General features: G+C 50.2%; 1 pseudogene; it reads left to right on the top strand.

Moving 5' to 3' along the window:
- The window catches only part of LOC136112701 (dynein axonemal heavy chain 9-like), a 116274-nt pseudogene extending 89131 nt beyond the window's left edge, over window positions 1-27143 (top strand).
- Window positions 27144-27818: the final 675 nt, after the last annotated feature.

Here is a 27818-nt window from a genome sequence, read left to right as displayed (position 1 = left end):
CAAGGGGCAGGCCAAGCAGCCTGGTTTGGGATGTCCAGGTCATTTTGCGGTGGTTCAGAAAGGTGTCACATTTTCCTGTAGCTGCTATGTGGGGAAGAGGGGACAGATCAGAAGTCCTCACTCAGGGTCTGGGGAGGCAGCTCAGAATTGTGGCTGGACTGAGGACTGAGGAAGGGACCATGGGAGGGACCATGACAAGTGTAACAAGGGCAAGTGCCAGATTTTGCACCTGGGACACAGCAACCCTGGCTGTACAGACAGACTGGGGGACGAGATGCTGGAGAGCAGCTCCATGGAGAGCTCTGGGGGTTCTGGTCAGTGGCAAGTTGAACATGAGCCAACAGTGTCCCTGGAGCCAAGAGGGCCCCGTGTCCTGGTGCATCCAGCACGGCACAGCCAGCCGAGCAGGGAGGGGATTGTCCCGCTCTGCTCTGTGCTGGGGCGGCCTCACCTGCAGCATTCACTGTGTGCAGGGCTGGGGACACAGGAGAAAAGGAGATAAAGCTACTGGAGGGTGTCCAGAGGGACATGAAGCTGGTGAAGGTTTGGAGGGGAAGCCATATGAGGAGCGGCTGAAGTCCCTGGGTTTGCTCAGCTGGAGCAGAGCAGACTGAGGGCAGAGCTCATGGGGCTGCAGGTTCCTCAGCAGGAGCAGGAGGGGCAGGGCTGAGCTCTTCTCTGTGACAGTGACAGAACCCAGGGAATGGCAGAAGATGTGTCAGGGAGGGTCAGTGGGACATGAGGAAAAGGTTCTTCACCCAGAGGTGCTGGACACTGAACAGGCTCCCAGGGCGATGTCACGGCCCCAGCCTGACAGTGTTCAAGGAGAGACTGGGCAACGTCCTCAGACACACGGTGTGAACTGTGGGGTTGTCATTGCAGGGACAGGAGTTGGACTCCACGATCCTTGGGGGTCCTGTCCATGTCAGGACGTTCTATGGTTCTATGACCTCCCAAAACGTGACCTAGTGCCACCCAGCGGGTGCTGCCTGAGGGCTCTGGCTGCTTCCCGCTCTCTGCAGGCTTGTTTTTCTTACTTGTTTCACTTCTTTCCATCACCTAAGGAGCTAGAACAGAATATATATTTTAGACTCTCTTATAAACAAGCAGATATCTGATTAGTGTATTTTCCTAAGTAATTAGTGCTCATATTGACAGTATCTCACTCAATAATAATGATTTCAATCAAATCAGAAGCCAGAAGGGAAGTGAATAGGTGATAAATTAAGTAACCAGAAAAAAAAGAAAAATTGGCTGGTTATGTTTTTGGCAATCAGTTGCATAACTATTAACTTTAAAAAGTTTTTAAAAGATTTCTGACTTTTAAAATGTTTTGGTGATGTGGGAGTTATTTTACCAGCACTGGCAATGGCATTGAACAGCTGCAGGAACGGTACAGGTAACTAATTGATTTGCAAAACTGAAATTATTTCATTATTGTGTATAGCATATTAGGTATTTGCGATTTTTTTTTGTAATCTAATCAGCACTGTCGATCTGACAAAAATGGACTTTCTGTACTTTGGCTTTATTCTGTGTTTGTTTAGCTCATACTTTTATGAGAAATGTTGCTCTCACAAGGGCTTATTTTTTAGCAGAATGATGTTCTGTGCCACTTTGCTGCTGCTGGGGCCTATGGGCGCCTGGCACAACGATTTTTCTCAAGGAAGGGTTTTCCCCAAGGCCCTGAAGAGGGAGGCACCTGCTTCACTTTGCTCTGCGACTGCAACAAAATCCAGACCAGTAAACCCAAACCTGCCTTCTTCTCAGGTGAAATCCCTGATCTCTTCCCCGATGATGAAGTAGAAAACATAATCAACAGCGTGAGGAATGAAGTCAAAGGCCGAGGGCTGGTGGACTCCAGGGAGACTTGCTGGAAGTTTTTTACAGAGCGTGTTCGACGGCAGCTGAAGGTGAGACAGGCTGGGGGAGTTCAGGTCTTCGCCATCTGCCTTGGTGCAGGAGCATGGGGTGAAGATGCTTTGGGCTGCCTGGTAGGAAGGTCAGACCGCAGCCTGAAAGGCTTTTCTGCCTGTTCATGATGAGAACTGTGATGCACTCAGCAAGTAGTACTGAAGTGCAGGAAATGCTCTCTGTTGCCATCACTTCTTGGGTGTTAGAAAGCACTATGGAAGTTGAGAACGTTCTCTTTCAAGAGCTGAGCAGGACCAGCCGCTCCCTTTTCAAAGCCGGGCACAGGGGTGCATCAGGACGAGGTCTTGCTGCTTGAAAGAGCTGCTGAAGGGATCAGTGTTCATGTTGTTGGGGTTCCATTGCCAGAAGAAATGAAGTATTATGTTAAAAACAGAGTGCTGGAAACTGAGTGGCATGCAATGTGCCTACAGGATTTCTTCCAGCACAGCCCATAATCCAGCATAGAAAGGCCTTATGAATATGTCCAAAAGATCCCAGAACAGTTTCAGGACTATTTCCCATGTGTGCTCAGCTCACGGGGAAAGCACAGTGAGGCGCACAGGAGAGTGAGACTGTTCCAGAAGGTGTTTACCCCTCTGCAGCGCTGTTCACTGCTGCCGGCACAGGGCCAGGAGCTGGGGAGGGCAGAGAGAAGCCTTGATCTTTGCTCAATGAAAGCATGTCCTCCTCCTTACTGCTCCGTTTGTGTTGGTGGGACACGGTCACTGAGATAGGGTGGCCCGTTGCTTTTTTGATGTGGGAAGGTACATGTTTAGGATGGGGAACAACTGGAAAATTAATTTTTGAGGGAAAATTTGAGGACCATGCCACAGTGTAGGTGCCCAAGGAGAGGGAATGCAGTCCTGCTCTTTCCCTCTCTGGGTGTAGAGGGGATTTTCTGATGAGTCCTGATGCTGTTTTGTGACTTTTCAGCATCTTGGTTGTCTTCTGCCTCCCGTCCCCTCATGGATCTATTCCTGTTATTGTGGTGCACTGGAAGGGCAGTGTGAATATGATTTACTTGAGGCTGATCCCTTCTCTTTTTTCTACCCTTCTCCTTAACCGTGTGTTACAGCAGATGGATGGGGTCAGCTAGGAAGTATTATTTATGCTTATAAATATCTCCAGGGTGGGTGTCAGAGGATGGACAGTGGTGCCCAGCGCCAGGGTGAGGGGCAACAGGCACAGACTGAAACACAGGAGGCTCCATCTGAACATGAGCAGAAACTTGTTTGCTGGGAGGTGCCAGAGCCTGGCCCAGGCTGCCCAGAGCGGGTGTGGAGTCTCCTTCTGTGAGACATTGAAACCCGCCTGGACCCACCTGTGTGATCTGCTCTGTGACCCTGCGTGAGCAGGGCTTGGACTGGGGGATCTGCAGAGGGCCCTTCAGCCCAATCGTCTGGGATCCTGTGAAGAGGCTTTTGTACATGGACAGCTTCCTGAAACTTGCCTGGCCCTGACAGAAAAACGTAGAGGTGCCCAAGGCATATGCTTGAAGGTGCAGGAAGGATTTCTGTGTGTCTGTCCCCATGCGCAGTGGCCATGGCAGAGGAGCAGGAGCTCTAAGTTCAGCTGCCTCTTCTGAAATGGAAACTAAAGTGGGTTTGTTACAGGCAGTTCTTTTGTGGCTTCTGAAAAACAGATCATGATGGAGGTGTTGACCCACTATAGCGACATCTGAGCTAACAGCAGCCTGTCCTATGACACTTGCTAAGGTACCAGCCAGGGCTAACAAGTGGGAGAGGGATGATGCACTGAGTGAGATACACTGCTTCCCAAGCTGGTCCTTGCTCACATGTTGCTACTTCATTGCATGGTGGCATCTTGTCCATGTCCTTCTTTGTGGCCAATTAACAAAGCTTATATGGATTTATGAACCACAGCGGGCTCACAGGAAAAGGGCTGTGATGAACAGTAGTGGTAGGTTTTGGTTCTTGGGTCTTATCTTGCTGTTAAAGCTGGTTGTGAGGCAACAAAGAGGAAAGGTACTTTGCCTTGTCCTGACTTTACGTCCTTCCAGAAGGAGTTTCCTGCTGGCAAAGGCAGAGCTTGTGCTGCCAAGAGGAGCTGTGGGCCAAGCGGCTGTGGGGCAGGAGGCTCCCAGCCTGCAGGAAAGGCAGGGGATGAGGGAAGGGATAAGGCTGGAGGAAGGAGAAATGGTGCGGGGCAGAGGGGATGCTGGGCAAGGGAGTAACAGCCCCTTGACCAGGCCCCGGAATAATGCAAAGAGAGACCCCCAGGGGCCCACATACACTGCACAATTTGCTGCAACTCAGAAACTTTTAGCAGCTGGACTGAAATAAAAGCCTGAAAAGCAAAGGACCTGCTGCACAAAAATGCAATGAGTAGGGAAAATATATTCATAAATGCTTTTATTTCTGTTCTGCTTTGTTTTGAGGTTTCTCTATTCAAAAAATGTCTCACTCTGATAAAAGCAGATTTTGAGTTTGAGCCACCTCGACTCTTTTCAATGCTGCTTTCGGGGAAACAGCCCAGGTGGGCCTGTGGTCCTGCCAGGAGAATTTAGATCCATTCACTTTAATTCCTGGTTGCACCACTTGAATACAGATGCCAGTTCCCTGCTGGGCAAAGCTTTGTTTCACTGCTGAAGCAGGGAAGGGTGGTTTTATTAAAACCCAGCTTCAAGCTTGAAAGTGTGCCAGGCTTCTGCTTTTGACCATGGCAATGTTTAACACCACTGCTTGTCTTTATTGCAGAGAAAAAATGTGTTCACTGCCACATTACGTTTTTTTCCATGCCAGGCTTGCTGGCCTGAAGTGCAAGGGCTCAAGGACTGAGGTTGCTGTAACCTCAGCTGGTGCTGTGAGATCTTCCATTCATGGAATCCCAGCCTGGTGGGGGCTGAAGGGCCCTCTGCAGATCCCCAGTCCAAGCCCTGCTCACGCAGGGTCACAGAGCAGATCACACAGGTGGGTCCAGGCGGGTTTCAATGTCTCAGAGAAGGAGACTCCACACCCGCCCTGGGCAGCCTGGGCCAGGCTCTGGCACCTCCCAGCAAACAAGTTTCTGCTCATGTTCAGATGGAGCCTCCTGTGTTTCAGTCTGTGCCTGTTGGAAGTGGATGGAAGAGCCTGAGCTGGGCTGTGCAGCTGGAACCCCATGCCTGCTCCTGGCTGTGTCTTCTCACGTTCTCCTTCCCTGGGCTCTGCAGGTTGTGCTGTGTTTTTCGCCCGTGGGCAGCAAGCTCCGTGTCCGCAGCAGGAGGTTCCCTGCCATCATCAGCTGCACGGCCATAGACTGGTTCCAGGAGTGGCCGCAGGAGGCCCTCGAGTCTGTCAGCCTCCGCTTTCTGCAAGAAACAGAGACCGTGGAGGTGAGCACCTCACCCACTGGCATCTGGGGCTGCCATGGCCGTGCCTGGGTTTGGGTTCCTCTGCGGGGGGTGCTGGTGGCAGCCAGGTGTGACATGTCCCTCTGCTTGGTGCAAGCAGTGCCTCTCGCGATGGGGACAGCACTGCAGGGACAGCACTCACCCAGGACATCTGGGTGACCGTTCAGAGAGGAATTGCTGGTAACTCTCTACTGCTTTAGGATGAGAGAAAATGGCCTCAAGTTGTGCCAGGGAAGGTTCAGATTGGATATTAACTAAGGTTTCTTCCCCAAAGGGCTGTCGGGCATTGGAACAGGCTGCCCAGGGCAGTGCTGGAGTCACCATCCTTGTGGAGGGGTTAGACAGAGATTAAGTTCTTAGGGCCATGATTTAATACCAGAGTTAAGTTATCGTTACACTTGATGTTCTCAAGTGTCTCTTCCAACCAAAATGTTTCTATGATTCTAATTAACTTAAGCAAAGCAGGTTTTTCAGAGAGGGGCACAGCCCTCAGCTGAAGCATGGCCGTGGGCACCATGTTGTGTTTGTGCACTGATAGCACTGCCAGACACACCACTGCTTTGCAAGCAAGAGCGGCAGCTTACAAATCGGTGCAGGAAATAACCTAATGCTTATGGTTATTGCAGGGAACATGGGCTTTGCTCTCCACAGGCGTGTCTGAGCGCCTGTAATTCTCAAGGGCAAAATTATGTCAAGTTCTCATTGATGACAACCTGCTGCTAGACTAAAAGAGATTCAGTTATGTTTATTTAGCTTTTCTGGGCAGGATTTTTGTAGAATAAAGTCTACAATGTTTCTTTTTATGTGTGTGCTTTCCCTATTTGTAGAGGAGAAAAGCCCAAATTTATGCTTGAAAGGCTGTTATTTTATAGAGCTTAATGCTAGAAAAATTGCTTGGAATAAGATAAAATATGAGATAAAAAGATATAAAAAGAGGTATACAGTACATGAACAGACAAAGTTATTTTAGAGATAACAAATGAAAAGGGATCAACTTAGATGTTCCAGCCTGGATTTTGCTGCAGCAGAATAAAATGTTAATAAATTCCTTTGTATATGGCACAGATCTGCACTACATATAGTTGTTCAGTTTGAAATATTTTCTCCTTGTCTTCTCATCTTACTTTTAGGATTCAGTGAAAGATTCAATAAGCAAATTCATGGCCTATGTCCACACAAGTGTCAACGAGATTTCGTGATTGTATCTGAGCAATGAGCGACGATATAACTACACCACTCCAAAGTCCTTCCTTGAGCAAATCAAACTCTATCAGAATTTGCTACTGAAGAAGGGCAAGGATTTAAAAGCAAAAATGGAGCGGCTGGAGAATGGCCTGGAGAAGCTCAAGAGCACATCTGCACAGGTAAGCAAACCCTTGGGGTTAAAAGCTGATGGGTTTTCGTGTTTCTCTGTTAGAGGCATCTCCTCATCCTGGTTTGAAGGAGAACTTTACCGGCTGGAACTGTGCAGAGTGTAAAATTTGCACTAGATCCTGGCTCTAGTCTGGTGTGAACTGGTTCTTTGAGGAGCAGGAGTTGTGTCTGTACTGGAAAGGAGAAGGGGAGGGATGTATATTCAGTCCCTGCTGCTGGGGTGGTGCCAGTCCCTGGTGACAGATCACAGGAACTGAAATGAGATAGGGATCCAACTGGCTATGTACATCTTTTAATTATTATCTTTCAGTTGTGACAAGATACCTTATAAAATAGAGGGAGATCAGTGATTTTTGGAGTAGCATCCAGGGGATCTACAATGACTTCAGCAAGAATCCTTTTAAAATATAGCTGATGGTCATTTTTCCTTGCATTATGCTGTCCATCTTTGAGGGAAACTACTGCGTGTCTGAAATGTAGACCAGCCATCCCCAAATCGCCCTGCTAAGGACCAGCACTGGCACTCTTGTGCAGTAAAGACTAGATGTTGTTCTGAGTATTTCACAAACCCCTCTGTAGTGACTCAAACTGCCTTTCAGAGCTTTGCTGTCTACACCAGTTGCTAGCTCCCGTTTTTCTCTCCATTTCATATTCTATTAACTGTTTCAAATGTTCTCTTACAAGCTTCTGCTGTGGCAAATGGACCTCTCCTGAAGCTGCTCTGGGGAAATGCAGGGGGTTGGTGGGAATGAAGGACTAGCGGGTTCACTCCCTTCTGCCTATGTGCTCTGGGTAATGCTGCTGACATAAACAACGTCTGTCGTGCTCAGAAGGGTATGTGCCTCGCTGGAGGGTGATGTATGGGCTTTATTAGTGCCTCTTGGCTCTGAGAGCCTGCGTCTCACTTGAGCACTTGCTTTCTTCATGGTGCAGGACAGGTCTTTGAGGACACAGAATGGGAGGGGGCATGTTTCATGTCCCCTTTGCAGGTTCTGTCATCTCCTGCGGAAGGATGGGGCTGCGGTTGAACAGCCAGTAGCAGAGAACACCAGTTAGAACCAGTGATGTCAACCAGAGCGACCTCACACCCACCCTACCTATGGGGGGAAATCATTTTGCTGACCTGTGCATTGCTGCTGGTTTTGGTGGTGTCCCAGTGATGGAAAATTTGTGTTAGGTCTATTTTTTATTGCAAGCAACTAATATGAAACCAACCTTTTGAGGGGAAACAAGTCCCTGTAGTGTCGGTCAAACATGGGAACCTTTTGTATTCTTCAGTTGTATCTGCATATAGGTGTTTTGTTGGCAAGGGTTCTCTGACCAGCCACAGAAGAGGTGCTGAGGAGTGGTGGAGGGCTGGGGAGGAGATGGGGAGCCACAGCACCTTGGGGTCTTGTCTATTTTACTGTTGCGAGAAGGATAAAAGGAAGCGATGTTCATATCTGGTTGGAGTAAGGCTGGGTGAGAAACGCCTGTTTGTGAGGTTCCTGAAGATGCAGAGCAGTGAGGAGAAATGTGTCAAATTTGAATCTGAGATTAGCACTGGGGGCCTAAAATTAAACACCTGAAATATCAGATGTGTGCAATAGTCAAAACTGCTGCCGAGTTGAAACAAGGGTGTGGATATTTAGCAGTAGTGAAAATCATACCAGAACGTTCAATCTTGTCTGAACTTTACACTCACCCATGGTTGGTCCTGGTGCTGAGGAGCTGACGAGTCTTATGTCTCAGGTGTGTCATCTCCAAGCTGTGTCGTGGTGCTTGAAAGTGATGTGTTGTGGGTTGTTTTGGTTTTGTTTTTTTCTTTAAATTTCAAAGCAAAGGTGGAGGATTTCGATACCTGGGTGTGGCCTTACGTCTGAGGACTAGTGCTCCTGTCACCAGGATTCTCCAGTTTCCTGCTGCTTGGATGCCACGACAAGTTAATTATGAGTTTTATGCATTTCTATAGACCTTCCAGTGTGGCCTCAGCATGAGGGAGCTGTTGTGCAAATAGTTGCGGGGTACATTTTGACTTAAGCATTCCAACTTCAAAATAACCTCTTCCCCCTCCTTTGACTTGTTTCCCCTCTCCACCCCTCGTCCCTGCTCTGGACAACTTGATACTGTTGACCAACTTTTCTTCTAAAGAAATGTTTTCCATTTCCTATGTTTCCTCACCATCTTTCCCTGAAGACAGCGACTGTCCTCAGTACCCTGAAAAGCAGGAGCCGGCTTCCAGTTATTAGGACATAGAAGACTTAGGAAGATGCATGGGATGAGTAATTTGTTTTTCCAAGTGATGTTCACCATGAAGAGGTCAGCGCTCTGTTCAGAGCTCATTGCTGAGTCATTTTTTGGATGACCTTGGTTAATATTGCATCACTGGATTCCAGATCCAAGTCTTGCTTGCTCTATCAATTAGTCGCTGACCTTTGTGATGTATTTTGTGTTCTTGAAACAAAGCAGGGAAAATGAGGTAAAATGAGTCTTCTGGGAACCTGCCCTGCAGGTTTTCTGTTCTTTAATAATTCTTCTTGCTCTGTCCTGGTTGAGTGTTCATGGGTAAGAAGACCAACAAGGCCAATATCCTGGTGGGGGTTTGTTACAGCCCACCCAACCAGGATGAAGAGGCAGGTGCAATATTCTGTGGGCAGCTGGGAGAAGTCTCCTGATCGCCAGCCCTTGTTCTTGTGGGGGACTTCAACCCACCAATGTCTGCTGGAAATACCACACACAGAGAGATTAATAGTGTTCTCTCCTCACTCTGGGGTGATGGTCTGCTGTCATTTTTCCTGCCACCTCGGTCTCTCTTTGTACAATTATTCTTGAAGTGTTACCCAAAAGTTTCCGAAGAAGCAGCAAATAGCTCTGTGTGCAAGCTGCCACCCTTTTTGGTGTGAGAGAGGGGAAATCTGAGTACCTGGTTACCGTGACGTTTGTAGAAAGAGGAGAATTTTTCATGCCTTTATTCCTGGCATTGCTGTGCCAGGGACGGCTCCGCAGGCCACCCATGGGAGCGCATTAGATATTTCAGCTGTGCCTTCCCGAGGCGGCGGTGTGAGCCCGCCCCGCTCAGCGCTGTCTCATCAGGCGTTTTCATGTCTGGGCATCAGGCTGTGTGGGAAGGGAGGAGAAATGGATGTGACAGACTGGTTTTGCTGTGGAAACGAGCCTGACATTAAAGGAAACTTGTTTGATGTGTTGAGGGGGTGAAACTGGAGGAGTGAAGTTCATAAATCTGCATTCCTGGTGCTGCCCCCAGGATACCACTAAAGAGAGTGGATTTAGTTGTTTAGGCGTAGCTCCTGTTTCTCTCTTTCCACTGCACAAACGCTATTAAATTGTCCCTGTTCAACTGTGTTTGAGCTGTAGCCTCACTGGGGAAGTGTGATTTGTTTCCTTACACAGGTGAGGGAGGCTGGAGGTCAGCAAACGTCCCCCAGATGTGGCGAGGTCTGTTAGCAGAGGGTCCTCAGCTCCCACTTGGATCATTTCCACTGGGAATTTAACGTGTTGCCCAAGCCAAACTGGGCAGTAACACACACCTTCACAGTAACACACACCTCTGGCCTTCCAACTGTTTCATTCGGGCAAAGCCCCAACTGAATTTCTTGATTTTAAAATCCTGACAGTGTTATAGCAAGTCATTTACCCTTCCGCTATTACATGTGCTTGGCTGAAAGAAGGTTTTGTCAGAACATTTTCTGTTCTCAGGGGCTGTGCTGAGGGCTGAATTTACATCAGCTGTTGAGTGCTGGTGGGTTTTAATCCCTCACTTGTTTTGTTGTGGCCACGTAAACCCCTAAAGCTCCCATTCATGTCTATATCCAGCACATCATTTTTGGGCAGAAGCTCACAAGCCATATCTGCTATCAGTGAAGCCTCCCACTTCAGTTTCCTGCAATCCCCAAAGATGTGGAGCTGAACAAGAAGCTGCTGCTGAGTTTGCTGAATGAAGGGATTACATGCTCCTGAAGGCTGGAGTCATCTGGATTTACAGTTGCGTCTTTGCCCAGGTGAAAACAGCATTGTAGTGCTGGGCAGCAGGAGGTGACAATGACTGAAGCGCACAAAGAGACTTCTAAGAAACCGCCCTCCACTTGAAGCTGATGCCGAATGTCAATAGCTTCAGTTTATGTGATTGCAAATCTTGCTCTCTCTTCTGGTATAAAAATGGAATTATCAACAAAAGCAAGTGTCTGACTTCCCTTCTAGTAAGTACTTTTATGTAGGTAAAGATGTATTGAAGGAGCATTAAGTAATCCTTTATGCGCCTGACCTCAGGACAGGGAAAAACTCCATGGTCTGCACAGAGCCTGTGGAAATTAATCGATACGGTGCTTTTAGAAAGAGACTTTCTGTCTTGGAGTGAGAGCCAGTGTGAGCTGCCCCACCATGTGAGCGCTCCAGCCTGTTGCTGAAAGTGCTCCTACCTTACGCGTCTGAGTAGCTGCTTGGTGGAGCTGCTACCACTGCTGTGCCTCGAGGCTGCCAGCTGAATGGGGGATCCCTTCTCAAGCTCATTTGACATCACGAATTGGAACAGAAGTGTGATGGGAGCGGCTGAGGGACCTGGGGGGTTCAGCTGGAGAACAGGAGCTGAGGGGAGACCTTCTGATCTCTGAACTGCCTGAAAGGAGCTTGGAGCCTGGGGGGTCGGGCTCTGCTCCCCAGGAACAAGCGCCAGGAGCAGAGGAAACGGCCTCAAGTTGCGCCAGGGGAGGTTGAGGTTGGATGTGGGGAACAATTTCTTCCCCAAAGGGCTGTGGGGCATTGGAACAGGCTGCCCAGGGCAGTGCTGGAGTCACCATCCCTGGAGGGGTGGACAGACGTGGAGATGAGGTTCTTACGGATGTGAGTTAGTGCCAGTGTAGGTTAAACAGTTGAACTTGGTGATCTTAAAGGTCTTTTCCAACCAAAATGATTCTATGATTCCACAATGTAAAGTCCCTCAAGCCTTGGGCGTCTGACAAGGGCTGTATGTGTCAGCAGATCACAATCATGATGTTTGTGGTGTGAAAAATGCCCTTAGTGCCACAAGTCTGTAGGACCTGATGGTTGTAAGGGAACTGATGGGCATCTTCTTCTGCCGTGTGTGTGCGGGGTGCGGGGGGGAGGAGGTGTGTTGCAGGGTGTGCCTGGCAAGCAGGGGGTTCCTGGTGCACAGGACCTCCTCAAAACCTGCACGTGGCAAAATAACACCTGCTCTGTTCTGTAGGGGTCAAGGCTGAGAAGAGAAAGAAAGCGTAGCTGAATTGTAGTGCGTCATCGCCACTGCCAAACACATATGTACAGTGCATGCGTGCCTCTGTTAGAGGGGACGTGATGTGACACCAGATCTCGTGTTCAAAGAGAGGTGACAGCTGGGTGTATTTGGTTTTCTGATGAGAACAGCTTGCTGCAAGTGCCTGGCCTATGGTGAGGCTCCTGATTGCACAAAGGCAATCCCAGGAACAGCTGAAATGAAAGTTTCCACCTGCTTCCCATCAGATCATACGCAAAGCAGCATTTGCATTGCCCTGGCACCTCAGTCCTCTTTCCAGGCAGGGAGCAGGGCTGGGACAACCTCAGCAGCTCCATCTGCTGATGGGGTTTCTCCCCTGCTGGGTTCCTCACCGCTCGCAGGCTGCTCCACTGTGTGCACCACACACACCGACCCTGACCCAAGCAACCATGGGCAAAGGAGAGCAGCAAATCTTGCTAACAGCTAGAATACCACTTTTCTGTGCTACCGTGGCATTGCTTGCTTTGCCCACAGGCCCTCTGTGCTTTTGAGTGCTGCTCAGCCCCTCCGGAGTGTGACCCTGTGCTGCTGTGCAGGGCAGGAACAGGTTGGTGCATGTCTGTGCTCCCACATGTGTTTCTTCCCTCCAGGTGGATGAGCTGAAGGCCAGGCTGGCAGCCCAAGAAGTGGAGCTGAAGCAGAAGAATGAGGATGCTGACAAGCTGATCCGGGTGGTGGGAGTGGAGACGGAGAAAGTGAGCAGGGAAAAGGCGATTGCTGATGAGGAGGAGCAGAAAGTGGCACTTATCACCCAGGAGGTCGAGCAGAAACAGAAGGACTGCGAGGAGGACCTGGCCAAAGCTGAGCCTGCCCTGGAGGCTGCCCAGGCTGCTCTGAACACCCTTAACAAGGTAGGGTAAAGATTCCCCTGGGAATCCAGTATCTGCCGACTGCATTGGAGCAGGGGGAAATATCATCTGATGGCCCAAATTTTTGGGCGATGTATTCACCCTCCTCCAGCTTCCTCCCAGCTGGTGCATACTGGGTTCTTGGTGTAACTTAGAGTAGCAGCAAGGCTGCACCAAGTTGCCTTTTACTCATGTTTATGGAGAGCAGGAGGAACTGGAGGTGGGTGTTTCGTTTGCACCTCTTCTCCACTGTTGGCTGGCTCCACTGCTCGTTGGTTCTGCCCCACAAGGAAGGGAAGGTCACCTTAGAATCATAGATCCATAGAATCACAGGATGGTTTAGGTCGGAGGGACCTTCAAAGCTCCCCCAGTGCCACCCCTGCCCTGAGCAGGGACACCTTCAACAGCTCAGGTTGCTCAGGTCATTCCCCAACTTATACTGGAACCTGGACGGACCTACAATTTATCTTGACTTGAAGTTCACACGGCATCCTGGAGCAGAAAACTCCTGCTGCACCCAGGGCAGAGGAGTGGCCAAGCACCTGGTGCAGCTGGAAAATCAGAATGAATCCCATGATTGCAGCAAGGCAAGGCTCTGTCATGCCTCAAACCATGGCTCAGTCATAGCCCTGTTGGGGGAGAGGAAAACAACTCTCCGTCATCAGGAATGGGTTTGCTGTTTAATTAGCTTTCAGAAAACATGGCTTTGCTGCAGAGATGTGTTGCTTTGGCTCTTGTTCCTGGAAGGGAAAGGACTGTGCAAAGGGAAAATGTTTGTCTCCTTATTAGTTTTGGTTTCGTGCTGGAGCTGTAGAATATTTCATTAGGCAAAGATTAGGGAGATGCTGGGATTTTTCTCTAGGGACCTGTGAAGCTGCAGTAGCAGAGCACTGGAAGGCATGGTCTCCTTTACCTGCTGATCGGAGATGCGCCGGAGAGCTTGACCTGCTTACTAATGTGAATAATCTGCAATATTTGTGTGTGTATATACAGTTTCTCCCCAATTATCTGTCTTCTTTGGGCAGCACTGCTATATGCAACATTAATATGGAAAATAGTGAGAAAAACTGTCAAGTAGAATGCAGCAGTAAATATACATAGTTAGCTACCAAGAAGCTCAGTAAGTATGTGGATACATGGACATTTCTGTGCCAGTGTCACCTGCTAGTTTAAAAGAAGAACAACCATGTCTATTCAGACTTGTATAGTATATGCATAAAATAATTAAGGTAATAAGTATATGGACCATGATGGATGCCCAGCAGGTTATGACAGACCCAGCACAGAGCACCTGCAAAATCAAAAACATGCAAAGCCAGATGTGACAGTGAGTTTGAAAACTTAGGAAATCAGGTTTTAGAGACAAAAATGCCCTTTATCTCTTGCAGTGCAATTTGTCTGCGGGCTGTTCCTCAGCACCTGCATCCCCTAAGGAGTGCAGGACGTGGAACTCGGGGGATCTGATGTTTCGACATCCTCATCTCATTTTGGGAGGAGGGAAGGAGGAGATGAAGGCACAGCGACTCCGGGACTGCCTTCCCCTGCCCGTGGGTCTCTGCTTGGCACAAAGCACTTGCAAGAGGAGGCAGAGTTGTCTCTCTGGGCAGCCTGTGCCCGTGTGAGAAGGAGGATGGTGCTCGGCCAGTGCTGCTCAGTCTCCGCACAGGTTACAGAGAGCAGAAAACAGTGACAGTATCAAAAGCAACAAACTTGCCATGCAATTGCCTGCAAGGAATATCCCCCTGGAGATGGTCCAGAGACATCTGAGGATGCCATAGTGGTTCCTGAGGCAGGAGGCACTCGGTGTCAGTGTCCTGTCTGGTTTCCATCCTGGGGATACTCCAGTGTGCAGAAGAAGAATTTAGAGTGATATAAGGTTGTAGCATGGAGGGTGTTGATCTCTTCTCCTGAATAGCAAGCGATAGGATGAGAGGGAATGGCTTCAAGTTGCACGAGGGGAGGTTTAGATTGGATATCAGGAAAAATTTCTGAATGGAAAGGGTTGTCAAGCATTGGAACAGGCTGCCCAGGGCAGTGGTGGAGCCACCATCCCTGGAGGGGTGGAACAGATGCGGAGATGAGGTTCATAGGAACATGGATTAGTGCCAGAGTCAGGTCATGGGTTGAACTTGATGATCTTGAGGGTCTCTTCCAACCAAAATGATTCCATGATTCTGTGATTAAAATGCAACAGATTGATGCCATCAGGGAAAAGGGCAGAGCTCCTTTTACATGGTACTCAAGTTCATCAGCGTGGCGCTCACCATGGGCTTGACTTGTCCTCTTCCCGTGGCGCCAGAAACTCTCACAATAGGGAAGGAAACCAGGCACCCCATGCTGCCCAGGGCTTCCTCCATCTCCTGACCAGGACAGCATCATCCTCCCCTCCACCCAGGGCAGTGGCGTCCCCGTTCCTGTCATGCCGTGAAGTGTTCACTTCCTAGGGAAAGAACAACAGCACCCACTCAGCATCCCATTGCCAGCAAGATGCAGGCTGTGAAAGACAGGCTGCTTTGCCAGAGCCCCCCAAGCAGCACCCCCAGCACACGGGGGCTCCGGAGAGGCCACATCGTCCGTGCTGCTCCCGGCTGAGCTGAGCTGGGTGCTGGGGACACAGGAGGGAATGTCGGGCTGCTCGCCTGTGCTCACGGTTGGCTCCGTGTCATCGAGCTTGTTAATTAGAGACGTTTCACACTGGAAATGCACACAGCTCCCAAGGGCCTGTTTCTGCCAGCTCGATGATTCAGAAAAGCTCAAAGCAAACGAAGACACATTTAGGAATAGATTCATGGCAGATACCTTTATCTAAAAAATGAATGCTCAGAAGTACCAGACTCTCGCACCTTGCTGCCACAGATAGAAACTGATAGAAGCAGAACATCAGAGAAAATAGATTAAAAACTATTCAGAACTGATAGAAACAGGAGCTGACTGAAACTCATAGATTTTCCTTAAACCAGTGTTGAAACAGCCCTTATCCTTGTTTTGACAACAGCGTGTCATCTGAGCACAGCTGAGTTACCCGCGCTGGTTTTTCCTATGCTAAAGCTAAATCGCGTGTGCGTGGAGACAAGATTTAAGATGTCAGCAGATCAAATCCTCAGCACTGCTTTATTGTCACAGTTGCAAGGGTGTTAGGAAATAGGTGCTTTCTCCGCAATTCACCTTTTTTTAACTTAGGTTAAGATTCATCCCACTTTCTATTAGGGACTCACTGAAGCTGCCTGTGTTGACAGTGGAGGAGGTGGATTAGCTGATTTTCTTGTGAGGGGACTGTCTGTTCACCCCAATGACTGCCATCCTGCTAAAGGTGCTTTGTTTAAGTGCCTAAATTTGGGCTGGATGATGGCCCCAGGGGTGCACACAGATAGTTCAACAAGACCTCAGTGCAAGGGTGTCTGGCACAGGGAGTAGTTGAGCACAAAGAGAAGAGCTTCAAGGCAGTTTTAGAGGGGCTGGGGGCAATTTGAAGAGGTTATTATTTGGAAAGTTTTCCTTTTTCCTTATCCTGATCTTCTGAGACGGCAAAAAACCTCCTGCAGCAGGGAAAGGGTGGGAGTGTGGGGAGGAACATGGGGCTGGGCTGGTCCGGGTGCAGGGAACTGAGCACATGTGCTGCAGACATGCACAGCGGTGATTTAGAGGCAAGAATGTTTGGGCTGGAAGAAACCCAATTTATCAGATTGATAGCTTGGGAGCCTGACTCTATTAGTTGCAAAGTAGAAAGCAAACCCATTAATTTTTGTCTAACAACCTTGTTTTCCCGTTTTCAGAAGAATCTGACGGAGCTGAGGTCCTTTGGCTCACCACCTTCAGCTGTCAGCAATGTCACCGCAGCCGTGATGGTGCTGATGGCCCCAGGAGGAAAGATTCCCAAGGACAGGAGCTGGAAAGCAGCCAAAGCCGCCATGGCCAGGGTGGATGGCTTCCTGGACTCCTTGATCAAGTTCGACAAGGAGAACATCCATGAGAACTGCCTCAAAGCCCTTCAGCCCTATTTACAGGATCCCAAGTTTAAACCCGAATTTGTGACCACCAAGTCCTTGGCGGCGGCCGGGCTCTGCTCCTGGGTGGTGAACATGGTGCGGTTCCACGCTGTGTTCTGCGAGGTGCAGCCCAAGCGGCAGGCTCTGAGCAGGGCCAACGCCGAGCTGGCGGCTGCCCAGGACAAGCTGGCCAGTATCAAGGCCAAGATTGCTGTAAGTGCTTGCCCTTCGGTGGGAGCAGTGTAAGGGAAAGGGAGCTGGGGGTCCTGGGGACAGCAGGGTGACCATGAGCCAGCACTGGGCCCTTGTGGCCAGGAAGGCCAATGGTACCTGGGGTGGATTAGAAGGGGGTGGTCAGTAGGTCAGAGAGGTTCTCCTGCCCCTCTACTCTGCCCTGGGGAGACCACACCTGGAATATTGTGTCCAGTTGTGGCCCCTCAGCTCCAGAAGGACAGGGAACTGCTGCAGAGAGTCCAGCGCAGCCACCAAGATGTTGAAGGGAGTGGAGCATCTCCCGTGTGAGGAAAGGCTGAGGGAGCTGGGGCTCTGGAGCTGGAGAAGAGGAGACTGAGGGGTGACCTCATTCATGGGGATCAATATGGAAAGGGGAAGTGTCAGGAGGATGGAGCCAGGCTCTTCTGGGTGACAACCAGTGATAGGACAAGGGGGAATGGGTGCAAACTGGAACACAGGAGGTTCCACTTAAATACGAGAAGAAACTTCTTCCTGGTGAGGGTGGCAGAGCCTGGCCCAGGCTGCCCAGGGAGGCTGTGGAGTCTCCTTCTCTGCAGACATTCAAACCCGCCTGGACCCCTTCCTGTGGAACCTCAGCTGGGTGTTCCTGCTCCATGGGGGGATTGCACTGGATGAGCTTTCCAGGTCCCTTCAACCCCTGACATTCTGGGATTCCGTGACTTGTCACACTGGTCACTGCCTGGGGAGAAATCCTCCACTTTGGAGCAAACTGCTTCTCTGTGCTCACGTGTGGAGTGGGAATCCAAAGATTTTTTTTTACTGCTGCTTTCTACATTTCATCTGTTCTTCGCCAGCCTTGCTTACACCTTGAAAGAAAGGCTAATTAATAATTCTTATTATTCCCACCTAGTTTTTCAAAACGTAATTTACCTCTACACCTGGGTCCTCAGGACACTCATTGTCTCAAACCAGTGTGTTCCTGGGGGGGAAGAGGAACCGGAGGCTCATTCAGAGCACTCATAGCATGTGCTGGGCTGGCTCCCTGCGCTCAGTCCCCGATGATGGGCGTTTTTTGCAGGATGACGACTGCTGAAGTACGAGGCTAAAAGTTTGTCCCTGCACAGCTCCCTGATGGCAAATCTTGTGCATCATCCTTATTTAGTTTTTTGCTAATTAAAAAAAAAAAAAGAAAAAAGGCAGCGCAGCAGGGACATCTTTACCCAGCCTGGCCTGGGATGTCTCCAGGGATGGTTCATCCACCACCTCTCTGGCCAAGCTGGGCCAGGCTCTCACCACCCTCAGGGCAACAATTTCTTCCTCATGTCCAGCCTGAATCTCCCTCCTTTAGTTTAAACCATCACCCCTTGTCCTATCGCAACAGGCCCTGCTCAAAAGTCTGTCCCCATCTTTCTTATCAACCCCATTGACGTATGAAAAGGCCACACTAAGGTCTCCCCGGAGCTTCTCTTCTCCAGCTGAACCCCCCAGCTCTCTCATCCTGTCCTCCCAGCAGAGCTGTTCCAGCCTCGGATCATTCCTGTGGCTCCTCTGGCCCCGCTCCAGCAGGTCCATGTGTGTCCTGTGCTGAGGACCCAGAGCTGGACCAGCACTGCAGACAGCAAAAAAACCCCACAAAAAACCCAGACAAATAAGTCAATAAAATCAAAATACGTAAAAAATATTGACAAGTAAGTAAAAATATTGACTTATTTTGGAGCATGTGCCCCGAAACCTGCCTTTTCTTAACATGCTGTGGATCTGGCATCCTCCTTCATGAGTGAAGGATCCTGTGTGTCTGTGCCTTCGTACTGACACCGCAGTGTGTGCAAAATCCCCTTTAAAAATCAACATGTGTTGTCAGCTGGGCTGACAGTTCTGTGTTGAAATATGCGGCTTTGAGATGTGCACTTAGAGAGGGGCAGCGCTGTTCCTGCAGCCCAGCTCGTGCGAGGACTCATCTGTTCCATCTTCGTTTTAGAAAATATATAGCTCTTTTGATGCCTCCTAGGCTTCTTAAAATGCTTACTACACTTTTTAACTAAAAATATTAAAGAAAAGGCTGCAGATTCCTCCAGTAGCCCCTTCCTGCTGCAGAGGTGGGCACAGCACCTGGAGCAGGGCTGGATTTAGAGCTATTTAGCCTCTAATTCTCCCATCTCAGATGTGAAATACAGCACTGGGAAACATTTTTTTATCCCTTTATGGTTCTTGTTTCTGAAGCTTTTAATGTCTGAGCTTTTTCTCTTCTTTCTTTTTTTGAAGAAGTGGGATTTGGTTAAGGAAGTGGCAATCCCCCCAATCTTTGGGGGGATTACTGGTACCTCACCAGCATGCGCTTGCAAAACTGATTGGTTTAGGTGAGTTTTCCCCTCTGCAGATGGGTAATGACACACTGCTCGGCGCAGGGCTGGATCTGTAGGGATATCCCTGCTTATCAAACTGTGATATCTTGGATACCTTCATTGACGTGAGGCTGATTCATACCTGCTCACAACAGGGCCCTGAGCTGCTGCATATCTATTTTTAGGAATAAATGAGACTATTTGGATTTTCAAAAATACTTATCACTTTGCCTGGGAAGTAAGGTCACTACAAATCTGGGGAGGGTAGATATAGAAGTGAGAGCTGTCCTCCCAGCTGCACACAGATGTGTTTGTGTGTTACTGCAGAGTGGGTCTGGTGGGCATTGCAGCTCTGACCTGTTCTCACAGCTCACGCTCATGTATCAGATTGTGCTTGTGTAATGGGGTTTTATATATAGGAGTGTACGTATGCACACACATTCATGTACCTGCAGGGACAGAAACTTTTTGTGTTATTAATTCCAAGACAGGTCAAGGAGGGAGCGCTTTGTGTTTTCCAGTATCCTGGAGAGCTGCAGATACTGGAATGGAATGGAATGGAATGGAATGGAATGGAATGGAATGGAATGGAATGGAATGGAATAGGATAGGATAGGATAGAATAGGATAGAATAGGATAGAATAGGATAGAATAGGATAGAATAGAATAGAATAGAATAGAATAGAATAGAATAGAATAGAATAGAATAGAATAGAATAGAATAGAATCGAATCCTTTTTTATTTTCAGGTTTGTTTCTAGCGTAGCTCAAACAGCGTTAGAGTGATTTACGAGCAGTTTATCCTTAAGCAGTTTGCACTGGGTGGAGATAAAATCTATTATTACTTCTGCCTCTCTTATCAGAAGTGAGATGCTCCAAGTGCTTGTGGGAGCCCTTGATTTGTTTTAGACCTGAGTGTGAGCAGCTCTGGCCAAGCAAAGGGACAGTGTGGGGGGCTCCAGGTGCTTTGGGAACTTCTGCCCCTTCCCAGCCCTCAAACACTTTGCAGCCGGCCTGCACGTGAGATGGTCCCACCTGGAGCTGCTTGCGCTCCTCTGTCACAGTGTCCAAGGCAGCTCAGGCAGCTTTAGGAGCAGGATCACTTTATTGACTTCTATGTCATAGTCCTTTCTAGAAAGAGGGCACAGGAGGTGTGTTCTGGCGATGGTTCAAGCCCCAGGAGCCCCTTGGGGTTCTGCGCGCAACTCAGCAGAGCCTCAAGGACTGGACCGAGACCAGAGGGGCTGCAGCATCAGAGAACAAAAGACTTGGTTTTCTTAGCTGCCCTGTTCATAGCTATAGCACCACTCATAGGTGCTTGGCCATAAGGACCCCTTTTCCCAGTTTAAATTCACACCAAATACATTAGTTTTGCAGGTTCTTCGCCTGTGCCCTGCGCTGAGGGTGTGAGTTCCAAGCACACAATGTAACCCAGGACCCGGCTGCTCCGCGCTGCTCCTGCTGCCGCAGGGGGAGTATCTCTCCAGAAGGGTTTGCCTTAAAACTGTGCTGTGATTTTCTCCTTTTATTTTCTTTTCTCATGTACAGCGCCTCAACGAGAACCTGAGGAAGCTCACAGCCAAGTTTGAGAAGGCCACTTCCGACAAACTCAAGTGTCAGCAAGAAGCCGAAGCGACAGCGTGTACCATTGCTCTTGCGAATCGACTGGTGAGCGTCAGCAGATGCAGCTCTGGTGGCATGAATGGGAGGTACCAGGTGCTGCTGAGATGCGAACCACGTGCGCACAGCACGTTACATCCTCTCATTTTTTTGGAATATGTCTCCTGCACTGCAGCAAGTTTCAGTGATGAAAATGATTTTGCATTGGCTGTTTTCATACATCAGGGTAGGCACTGCTCGTATTGCTATACCCTCTTCACAGGTCTCATCTCCTTTTTGTTACTTAAAAGCTTGATCAAGTACTGATGAGCCAAAACTATATTACTCAAAAATCGTATCATTAAAAAAAAAAAAGACAGGAATATGCCAGTAGCTTTGCAGGTTTAGAAATTATGAAAAGTTAATAGTGAAAAGCTCTAAAAAAGCAGCGCATGTCTCCATTATCAGTCCATCGCTATGCATTGCAGTCTATTGTATCTTCAAAATACGCAGCCTCCTAGTCCTCTGCAGGGGCAATGCCCTTGTCACTACTTCACAGATAAGACACTGAGAGATGATGGCTTCTGTTCACACTAGCTGGAGCCCCAGCTCACATCCAGTGCCTTAATTGCCCTTAATGCTTTGCATTTTGGCTTCCGCACTGGCTGTCAGCTCCGAGCGAGCCAGTTCTTCCTCTGAGCAATGGAACAGGGCTGCAGGAGACTGACTGGTGCTTGAGCTCTGCCCTGCCAGGCAGTGGTGTTGGAGCTGGTTCTAGCAGCTGATTCTGCTGACTCAAGCTCCCCCTCTTGCACACAAAGGCACCATTATCATAGAATCACAGAATCATTTGGTTGGAAGAGCCCCTCAAGATCATCAAGTCGAACAGTTAACCCACCCTGGCACTGCCCCATGTCCCTGAGAGTGTCATCTCCATCTATTCAACCCCTCCAGGGATGGTGACTCCAGCACTGCCCTGGGCAGCCTGTTCCAATGCCCCACAGCCCTTTGGGGAAGAAATTGTTCCCCAGATCCAACCTCAGCCTCCCCTGGCGCAACTTGAGGCCGTTTCCTCTCATCCCATCGCTTGTTCCTGGGGAGCAGAGCCCGAACCCCAGGCTCCAAGCTCCTTTCAGGCAGTTCAGAGATCAGAAGGTCTCCCCTCAGCTCCTGTTCTCCAGCTGAACCCCCAGGTCCCTCAGCCGCTCCCATCACACTTGTGCTCCAGCCCCTCACCAGCTCCGCTCCCTTCTCTCAACTCTCTCCAGCACCTCAAGGCCTTTCTTGGTGTGAGGGGCCAAAAACTGAACACATTGATATAATCTCAGTGGAAAGCCCCAATTTTTCCATGTTTTTAAAATATCCGACATGCTAGACCTGCAGGGAAGATGCAGGTGGAGGTCTGGACTTAGGCAGTTGCGTTCCCACATTGCAGCTCTTCATGTGCAGAGCTCCTCCCGTGCCCTGTTTTGGGTGAGGGATATGTGCACAGCTGCCGAGCCTGTCCTGTGACCTGGCAAAACTCACTGAAACGTGTGGCCCCTGCTTTGTGACCTGCAGCCTGGGCCTGCAGCAGCCCTGAAAGGCAAGCGGCCGTGCTGCTCTTCCTCCCAGCGGCAGGGGAGATGCTGTGTTTGAACCGCTCTCTTTCCCAAGAGACTCGGCCTGTATCTCCAGGAGACCATCCTGCCTGCTCTGCCCATCTTCAGGGATGCAGGTTGGTCTCTGTGTTGTTGAAGCTGCTACTGCTGGTGGAGCTGGTGGCAGCTGCATCCCAGTACAAAGGTATGTCTAGAAGTGATGCAGGATTCTCTGATTGGCTGTAATCTGTATATAAAGTAAAATATCTGTTTGCATCTATCCCAATGTAGCATGCAGTGATAAATATAGAAGTCAAATGGTTAAGCTTTTTGCTTTGGACATGCAGAGTTGTGCTCTGTTCCACATTTCGTACTCTCAGACCTTCTTAAGTGACCTTCAGCAAATTGCTTTAGCCTGGATTTTCAGAACTGTTTAGATTTCGGGTGAGTTTTCACAGACACATGAAAAAGGGCAGGAAAGTGTTCCCCAAAAGTGCGGAGTTCACCTGCTGCGTGCTTGGGTACTGGGAAACTTGGGAAAAAAGACCCTTCATCTTGAATATCTGTGTGCCTGCGTTGGAAGAGCCGCGTGCAGCCCGGCTGCGGCACAGGCGGCTGCTTTGCCGACAAATGCGTTTGGGACTCTGAGATGCTCAGATATCCGGGGTCAAAGACAAACAGCAGAAAAGTCCCTTCCTGTGCCGATTTAGATCTGTTTTATGCAACCGCTGAAGGAGTTTTATGCTTTCATGTTCTTCAGGTTAAATCTCGCTGAATGCTTCTGAAGCATTTAATTAAAACAGGAAAGTAGCTTTTTCTTTTGAAAGAGCCATTGATGTTTCCGGGGAGATTTTGAAGGATGAGTATTGCCCTGTGTCTTTCTGCAGACTAACAAAATCACATTGAACGTGTGACATGGAGGTAGATTGTGGCTCACATAGAAGAACCACAAAATAGAAGAAAATATTTCATTAAAAAGAAACATAGAAATGATGGTTGCAATTCTTTTCATATAAATATGTGTGTGTGTGCTTTACACTGAATACGGCTTAATTTCACCTTGATTAGTACCACTGTAGTGACAGATTGTCACCTGTGATGTATCTTCCTACATGATTTTTTTTAAGTTTGATAATTTCCTTTAAAAGCAACTATTTCAATTCTGAAATCAAGATAAGACATAGGAATCAAGTTTTAGAAAATCTTTCTTTGGTTGCAACTGCATTTTTAGCAATGATCTCTGCACTAGTCTGTGGTCTGACAGCACGGAGTTTGTGTCATGGGCGGTATAACCTCAGTGAAGCAATAGGAATATATTGGCTCTGAAACGTGTTCTTTCCCTTGCTCATGACCTGGGGACGCTCACAGGTTTCTTTCATCTTGAAATGCTTTGGGTGCATTTGGATGCCTTCCAAATAATGAGCGTGCTAGCTGTGATAAAGAAAGGTTTCTAACTGCAGGAAGGAAATGAACTCGTTTTCAGCCAGAGCAGCACAGCCACTGCAGACAAGGACACACAGGGCTCCACAGCTCTGCTTGTGTGGAAAGATGTGGAAGATGTTCCCCGGGGTGCTGCAGCACTGCTCTGTCCCCTGTGAGTGTATCTCCTCCCAGTGCTGCTGGGTGACCCAGCTCCATCTGCCCTTGCCTTCCTTTCCTTCTGTGTGTGTGTGTATTGGTGGGGGAAACGTCACTAGGAAGACGATCAGCTGCGAGTCCAAGCTCTGAAGAAAGCCGTGAGAGAAAGAGAGGAGAAAACACAAAAGGAGATGGAGCTTTTGAGGGCTAAGAAGAAACTCGAAGCCCTGAAAAAGGAACACCAGAAGCTCAGCAGCCAAGTGCAGAAGCACTCCATCTTCAAAAACTACCTGGAGGATGTGGTGAAGATCTCCCCACAGGTGAGTTTGGACATGAGAGACAGATCATGGCCTCAGGGAGGGCTGTATGTGGATGTTAAACCTGGAGGAGATAAGGCAAGTCCAGGGAAATCATGACACTTGGTCAAACCCAGAGACCTCAGGTGGGATGGGAGGAGGTTCCCTGCAAGCCAGGTGAGCCAAGGGGACCAGAGTGAGGGGAGGAAAAGCAGAAAAGGAGACAAAAGCTTGAGAAAACCCAAGAAAAAGTGTTAGAAGGGGGAACAGCACAGAGCTGAGGGGCATGGGGACCCCTTTGTGTCCCTGTTTCACGTGACATGGATGGTTTGGGAGGAGGGCCAAGCTGCCCAAGAATGGGAGCCCAGGCAGCTGTCGGGAAAGCTGAGCCCTTCTCAAGGGTGTGCGGGCGTCCCTCCCTGCATCGCTCGCACTCCTCCGGCCCGGCTGCCCCACTCCCATGGCTGGGTGACTTGGCCCTGGCAGCTGCACTTGTGCTTTGTTTCCTATCAGAGCACTGGGGGGTGGTACGACATCTCCCCTTGCTGCTGGCAGTGGCAGCTCTGGGACCGGCACAATGGGGCCATCAAACAGGGAATGTGGCGACGCTCACAAACCAACTGGGGCAGCAGGCTCGCCAAGAGGGGAAATCTTTCAGCTGGGGGAGGTGTTGTCCCTGGTCAGGACAGGGTGCCAAACAGCATGAGACTTGCAGTCATGAGGGGAGGGCAGGGGCATTACTAAACCCAGGATCCTTGTGCTGCAGTTTGAGGACATCCAGGACGTCATTTCCCGCTACAAGCTGCTGGTGAGGACGCGCAAGGACCTGCAGCAGTCCCAAGAGAAGGACAGGGAAATGATGGAGCAAGCCAAGGTGCTCCTGGATCAGTACGAGGCAGAGAAAGCAGCTGAGATCCTGCAGTGCCAAAATGAGCTGGAGCAGCTCCAACGATGTTTTGCGCGGGCTCAAAGTGATGTCCGCTTCTGGGTGAGGAACTGCGGGATGGGCAGGGGAAGATCTCCAAGGCCTGGCTGGGTGAAGCCACAGGGTCATGGCAAGGCACAGTGGCAGACTTTGTAATTGGAGGAGATGCCTCATTTCATCCCTGCAGCAGGGGGCTGCAGAATGACAAATGACAGACCAGGTCTGGAGCAGGTTATGTCAGGGCTTAAAACAAGTCCAACAGTGACCCAACTGGTGGTCATCTGGGCTGTACCAAGGCACATGAACGTGTAGAAACGCGCGCAGCTCTGCTGGCCTCTGTTCCCTTTGCATCACTCTGAGGGGGCCTTGCCAAATTCCCTTCCTGGATACTCCAGGCTGCAGGAGTTGAGTCCCACCAGGCAAAGCTGGAAAGCGCGTGGTCTGGGCGGGTGGTGGTGGGATGCGCTGCCCCCAGGGTGTCAACTATCAGGGTATCTGGAGGACCCACTGGAATGAGGGGTGCAGGAGCTGGCAGAGAGATGGGGCTGCTCAAGGAGCAGCTGTGGTAGTTCCTGGATCTGCTTCCACCACACCAAGCTGAACCAGCTCCAGCATAGCCCTGGGTGAGGACAGGTTCTTCCTAGCAAAACAAAGGAGTGCGGAAGCCAGGCTCTCCAGCACTGAAGCTAGGGACTAACTGGGGGGACGGGGTGAGGGGGTAACCAGGGGGCTGTGCAAGAAGCCGGGCTGACTGTCGGCAGCCGGAGGAGGGGAGCGCTTTGCTCTGGGTCGGGGGACCCAGAACTGGGGGGGCGCAGCAGCTCCGCGCCCCACCCCGGGGGGCCCACAGCCCCATGTCGCAGCACTTTGCAGCCGCAGGAAAGCGCCCGGCACTTCCGGTTGATGGGCGCTCTGGTCACGCCCACAGCCCTCGGCTGACAGACGGCGCCCTCGTTTAGTGAAACGCCTGGGAGCAGGGAAGCTTCTGGAGCACTGACCGTATACGGGCCCAGCTCGGATTCCCTTGGGCTTGACAAGGAGGCTGTGGGACCTTCCGGCGGTTTCGGTGCGGGGCTGCGGGCGGAGCGTTGTCCTCAGACTGCGGACCCTGCGGGAGCTCCCCGGGCAGAGCCCCCCCCGCCCCGCTGGCCGGTGGTTGTGTCTGCTGGGGACCCTGCGGAGCCGCCAGCTTTCGTGAGTGGGGATGTGCCTTTGGAATTGTCATTCAAAGGGTAGATGAGCACAGCTCGGCTTCAGCCGGGACGCCTCTGTGCCTTTAGTTTTTGTTTTTCCCTCACCTTCCCTTTCGCGCGGAGCGGCCCGGCCCGGGACGGGGGGGTGTGGGTGTGGGTGTGGGTGTGTGTGCTGAGGGAACACCTCGTACCCAGCAGCCTGCTCCGTGCCGCTGCTCCTTGTCCCTGCATTTATATACGATACACAAATGTAAAGCAAACGGGGGGGGTGCGTGGGAGCAGTAGCGGCTGGGGGCTCCCGGGCCGGGCCTGACGCCTGCAGCGCCTCACGCTTTCCCGCTCCCGTCGCGCCGCCATCTTCGGCGCGGGCAGTGAAGCCGCCGCACTGAGGCCGTGCCCCGTGCCGCCGGGGAGGAGGGGAGCTGGTCGCTCTGGGAGCCGCTCTTGGGAAGCGGGCGGCGCACCCCGCCGAGGAGGGGGAGTTAACGTCCTTCGAGTCCTCCTCCTCGGGTACCGGCGCCGTTCGGGCGGTGGCTGATGAGGTGTCTGTGGCGGGGCGGGGAGAGCGCGGCCGCTGTGCCCTCACTAGAGATGGCGGCGGGGCGGTCTCTGGCGCGGACAGGACGGCGGCCGCGGGGAGCGGCGCTCCAGCCCTATCTGTGATAATAAGAATTAAAAGTGTATGGGGAAGGAATATATTAGTGGAAGATTCCCCAGCTTATTTATTAGAGACAAACGTTTTACAGGCTCTGGGTGTGGAAGCACAGTTACTGCCTGGGGGGGTGATAAGGAGAAAATTTGAGAGCTATTCTATTACCTGGAAGTTTGTGTTGGTTTTGGCCAGGGTGGAGTTAATGTTCTTTGTGGTACCTAGTATGGGACTATGTTTTTTGATTCGTGCTAAAACCAGTGTTGATAATACAGAGATGTTTTTGGTACTGTTGAGCAATGCTTGCACAGGGTGGCCTGTTCTGCCTCCCACACTGCTCCACCAGCAAGTGGGCTGGGGGGAAGCGACAGCCAGTGGCACACTTATCTAAGCTCTTAGAGCCAGTGTCTTGAGTGTGTGCAAACTGCAGCAGTCACCGCTCTTCTGGTGAAAGAAAGCAGGAAATTAAACCCTGCTGCTTTCCTGAGGAGAGATGACAATGGGCTGCACCTCCTCATAGATGGGACTTCAGGGATAATTCAGGGGAAAAGACACAATGGGTGTGCCATCGTTGAAGGTGTGAGTGGTGAAATAAGAAACGGGCAGGTTACCTAATAACTGGTCAGCTCAAACATGCCAGCTATACGCTGTCAATCAGGCACTGCAAATGTTAGATGGAAAAGAAGGTACCATCTGTAACGGTTCTAGATATGCATTTGG

The sequence above is a fragment of the Patagioenas fasciata genome, chromosome 26 (genome assembly GCF_037038585.1).
Source record: "Patagioenas fasciata isolate bPatFas1 chromosome 26, bPatFas1.hap1, whole genome shotgun sequence".
Lineage (NCBI taxonomy): Eukaryota > Metazoa > Chordata > Aves > Columbiformes > Columbidae > Patagioenas > Patagioenas fasciata.
The sequence above is the reverse complement of the archived record's forward strand: the minus strand, read 5'-3'. Positions and strand labels throughout refer to the sequence as shown.